Genomic DNA, 4,799 nt, shown 5'->3' with positions numbered 1-4,799 from the left:
CTGCACAGAGAGAAGCTGAGCACCCACAGTTCCTATTGTTATAAATGACCCAGACTCAATATTCTGTTAATGGTTTAATTTAATTAATAAAATTGCAATAAGCAAAACAGCGCTGGGTGCGTGGGCAGTCTCCGCTCCACTCACACACACGCACTTAAAGCTCTGGAATTACCTTTTATTGATTACAATTCTATGCATACTCAAAAGGAGGTGGGTTTACATACATATATTCATAGAATTACATCATGCCATTATAATATTCATGATAGGTGGAGCCCGGGCAGAGTCTGGTTTTGGGGAGATATCCGGGGGTCGTCAGGGGGTCTTTGGATGAAGTAAGAAGTCTTCCTCAGGGTTGAACTTTTTACCTTTCTTGATTTCGCTGACTTCATTATATTGCTACAAGGTGATATCAGACCCTAGCCATAACTTTCCCCTTATCTGCTGGTTGTGACATCTTTTTGTTCTTCTTGTGCAGATGTTCGCATTCCTTCAGTGCCCCGTTAGCCTTGGCAGGGCCTTGTTTTAAGAACAGGACCTACACTTTTAATTATCTCCAAGACAGAAGTTAGCCTTGTTAGGGCCTTGTTTTGTTCACACTGTTTCAGTGGAAAAATTCCATGTCTCAACTGCTTTGCTTAGCCCCACGTTCACTTCTTACTCAGTTCAATTCTTTTCCTGAATTTTACTGGTTAGGAATACAAATTCATCAACATACATTACACTCTTCTTCCTCTGCAGGACACCACCCAGAACTGCACACAAAGCTGGAGCTCCACAGCACTGCTCAGACTCAGTCTACAGGAGAATCATCAAACCACAGACAGCTTTATTTTTTCCCAAAAGTCTCTGAGGGAAGCTGCCGCTGAGCAGCCTGACTGTGACACAGCAGGGATACACAGTGTTCTGCCTCTACAATCACAGGAGTGGTGAGAAAATGGAGCCTGGACTAGGATTCTGTGATGCGTTGAGCCCAGGATCACCCATCGGTCCCAGGATCAGAGCCCAGGTCCCATCCAACAGATTTCACCACATGCTGTACTTTCCAAACACCACATTTTATTTGGGGACCTTTTTGACCTGTTGGGAGACAGAGGCCAGAGGCTGCAGTCCCAGAGGCCAGGAGGCTGCACCTCCTGCTGCTCTGATGAGACAAGGAAAGCAGCTCTGGCTCTGCTCTGCCCTGCCCAGCTGTCCCAAGCCACCTGGGCCCACCTGGTGATGCTGACCCTGCCCAGCACAGCTGGAACCTCCTGTAGCCTCTTGGGCCACTGGTGATGAATCCATTGCCAAACAGCCTCAAACAGGGCATCTTGTTTGGGTGTGTGAATCCAGCTGCTCTAGGTCCCTGTGGGAGAGTTCAAAAACTCTGCAGACACCCTGGTGACCTCCTGGAAGTGACAGAAGAGGAATGCAGCAGCAACTTCTCAGAGCTTGGGAGAGCTGGAATCAGTTGGGAGTCTCCGGATGCTGATGCAATTCCTCACCTGTAGGCGGGCTGGAAGAACTCAGCACCAGCTGATGATGCCCATGACACTGAGCAGGACTGCTGTGAGAAGCAAAACGTTCATCATCATCCTCAGCTGTGACCAGGACTGCCCTGGTGTAGCTGTGCTTGGTGACCAGGCTCATCATTTCAGGTGAAACACCCTCCATTTTACACTCTGCCTTGTTCCTGCAGCTTTCCAAACAAAGCCCTGAAGACAAAGCAGTGCTCGGGTTTAAAAGAGCTTTTTGCTGAGGTAAACCCTGACTTCCTTCTGCCCTCTGCCTCCTGGCATCACCACCCTAAAGAAGGGTAAAACCTGGCTGTCCAACAAGCTGGGGCCAGGGCACTCACAGGGCTCAGCTGATGTGCAGGTAGCAGGAGAGGCCAGGACAAATGCTGCGTGCTCTGCAGGCTCTGGGTGCTGCCTGTGCAAAGGGCATCATGGCATTGGGCTGCTTCTTCCATCTTGATTCCCACGCTGCCACCTGCACCAGGAGCCCTTAGGTCAGGGACAATTTCTCAAGGCCATCTTCCCACCAGGACCTTCGCTCCAGTGCAGCCACTTCCTCCTGCTGGGATGACATTAGGGAGGTTTAACTGGGAGAGCCAGGGCACAGGAGAGTTCTGGGGGCACTCGTTTGGACAGAGACAGTCGGGCACAGCCCAGGGGTGCACGTGAGGGTCTGGGGAACAGCAGCCGTGACGGGGCGGTGGTGAAAGTACCGTCAGGAAGACGGGGGCAGCAAGATTGTCCTTGACCCATCTCATCATCAGCAGAAGCACAGGCCTCAGAAGGACCATCTTGATCTCTCCAGCTCCCTCACGCTCTGCAGGATGTGCAAGGTCTGACCTGCTAAGGACCTGACTGAGGGATCAGGGTCATAATCCAAGCTATTGAGGGCTGCAACAGAAAGAAAGTGGTGAAACCCTGCTGTCTGCACAGACCCTTCTGTGCAAGCCCATCCCTCTCTTTACCTGACTAGGAGGAGCAGCTGGGACCAAGGGAGCAGCTGGAAGCTGCTGCTCAGGAATCCCAGGCTCCCAGACTGGGTTGGGCTGGAAGGGACCTTCTTAAGGATCGCCTATTCCCAATCCCCCACCTCGGGCAGGGACACCTCCCACTTGGCTGGGGAGCTCCAAGCCACTGCCAGCCTGGCCATGGACACTTCCAGGGATGGGACAGTCACAGCTTCTCCCTCCCTCCTTTCCCTGCAGCAGCGGAGCCAGGAATGGCAGCACCCTGCCCAGGCTCTCTCCCCTGCCCCACCAGCACCCCTCTGACCCTACTCACCATCCCACACAACCTCCAGCGTCCACTTGGATTGATTCCACCCCAGGTGCCGCGCAGCAGTCCCTGTGCACAGAGCTCCCGTCAGACCTCCCCAGCCCTGCGGCAGCACAGCCCCCGGCCCGGCCAGCTCGGCCGCACGCCCTCCTGTCCAGTGCTCTGCGGGGATGGCCCCGGGCAAGTCCCCGAGGGCGCTGCTGACACTGAGCCAGGTGGCCACCAAGGCTACCGAGGCCTGGGCAGGGCAGGGCAGGGGGGGCAGCGGGAGGCCAGGGCCCTGCCCAGGACAGCCACAGGGCTGCTCCTGGTGCCAGGGCAGCGCCAGGAGCTGGGGCTGGGCTGCCAGAAGAGGGTCCCCAGGGGCTGTGGCTCACCTATGAACCTGATGGCCTCCATTCTCACGCCGGCCTGAGAGTCCCACAGGTAGTGCAGGCTGAAGCACACGTAGTCTTCCACGCTGCTCCTGTCTGCTTCATCTGGAGAGTGCCTGAGGTCACGTCATGGGGCTGGCACAGACCATTCCCCGTCTGCCAGAGCAGTCCCTCTGCCCATCCCACCCCTTCCCCCCCAGGCCATTCCTTTCTGCCAGCCAGGAGCCCCGGGGGGCTGAGGTGCAGCCAGAGCCACAGGCAGAGGGGGCCTGGGGGTACTGTGACCCCCTCCGTGCTGCTGCCAGGGCCCAGGTGGGCTGGGGGCTCCTGCAGCACCCAGGGGCTGGGGGGAAGAGGGGCCTGCAGAAGCAGCCCTGGCTGTGCCTTAGGGAAAGGGGAAGGGGGACTGAGCTCCAAGCTGTGCATTCTGCTCTGGATCAGGGACAGCCAGGAACAGCTGCACATCCACACCCTGGGCACATGGAGCATCCATCCCCTGCCCAGCCCCGGCCCTGGCACCTGGGGCTTGTCCTCACCAAAGTCTCTCCAATCAGCCAGGTCTTCTTCTTCTTGATCACCCTCTTGAGCTTCCTCCAGCCCAGGAACTTGGCACAGATGAGGAGGGCTTTGCCAGAGGCCCGCAAAACAGCAGCAGGAGCTCTCAGAGCAGGAGACCTGTCGTCCCCCTCCTCTCGGCAAGGCTGCCAGCTGTCCCCAGCTACTTCTGGGAAGAGGCAGCTGGGGACAGAGCCTGAATGCCCGGGCTTCAATGCCCGAGGCAGGGACACAGGGCAGCCACCACCTCAGCTATGGCACTCTCACAGCCAGCACAAGAGAAATGGGCAAGAGCTGCTGAGCCGCTGCTGCCAGGGCTGGGGCAAAGGGAAAGAAGGGCAAAGCAGGTGCTCAGCTTTCAACTCTCTACCTCAGCCACACTCCTGCTCTCAGCATTCATGTGCAGGAAGAGCGAGACCACGACCCCACGTATCACCTCCTTCATGTCTGTCTTGTCTCTGCTCACCACAGCCTTCATCGTGTCCCCGAAGAGGCTGAGGGAGAGCTCTTGCACCTGGCTGGACTTCTGGGAGGAAAGAAGACAGTGTGACTGCAGCAACAGCCTCTCGCCACCCACGGCGACCAAAAGCATTAACGTGGTCAGTGTGAGGGGAGATGCTCTGGGGTTGCTGGGCTCGGGGCACCTATCTAGAGGCCGAGGCCAAGGAGAAGCCATGCTGGGTGCAGAGCCCAGCAGCCCTCCCAGCAGAGCCCAGGGCCGTGAGGAGGGCAGCAGCCCTGCCCAAGTGCTGCCCGTGGGGCTGGGCTGGAGGGCAGCTGTCCTTTTCCCTTGCCCCTCTGCAGGGTCAGGTCCCACAGCAGCCTTACATCACCAAAGAGGGGCGGGAGCTTCTGTGCCAGCAGCAGAGCGATGGGGCTGGCCTCTTTCCTCTTCAGCTGACCCATCATGGTCTGGAAGAAGACCAAGGCCTCCATCCTGACATCTGTGGATGGATCCTTCAGGCACCTCAGGATCCTGTCCAGCAGAGATCTGCCCTGCATCTCTTGCCTGGAGGAAACAGAGAATTTCTGTGAGGGTGGAGCAGTGGAGGAGTGTGAAGGCGGGCTTGCGGAGCAAAGAGACAACTCATTATGA

General features: G+C 57.0%; 1 long non-coding RNA gene across 1 annotated transcript; it reads right to left on the bottom strand.

Annotated features, from left to right (window-relative positions):
• Nucleotides 1-1,947: 1,947 nt before the first annotated feature.
• On the bottom strand, nucleotides 1,948-3,239 carry LOC139805668 (uncharacterized). Its single transcript, XR_011729952.1, has 4 exons — nucleotides 3,152-3,239; nucleotides 2,781-2,843; nucleotides 2,213-2,390; nucleotides 1,948-2,061 (listed from the first exon to the last, which is right to left on the bottom strand). It is a non-coding gene; the product is annotated as an uncharacterized lncRNA (long non-coding RNA).
• Between the last annotated feature and the right edge of the window lie 1,560 nt (nucleotides 3,240-4,799).

The sequence above is a fragment of the Heliangelus exortis genome, chromosome 20 (genome assembly GCF_036169615.1).
Source record: "Heliangelus exortis chromosome 20, bHelExo1.hap1, whole genome shotgun sequence".
Classification (NCBI taxonomy): Eukaryota; Metazoa; Chordata; class Aves; order Apodiformes; family Trochilidae; genus Heliangelus; species Heliangelus exortis.
This window is presented reverse-complemented; position numbering and strand designations above follow the sequence as displayed.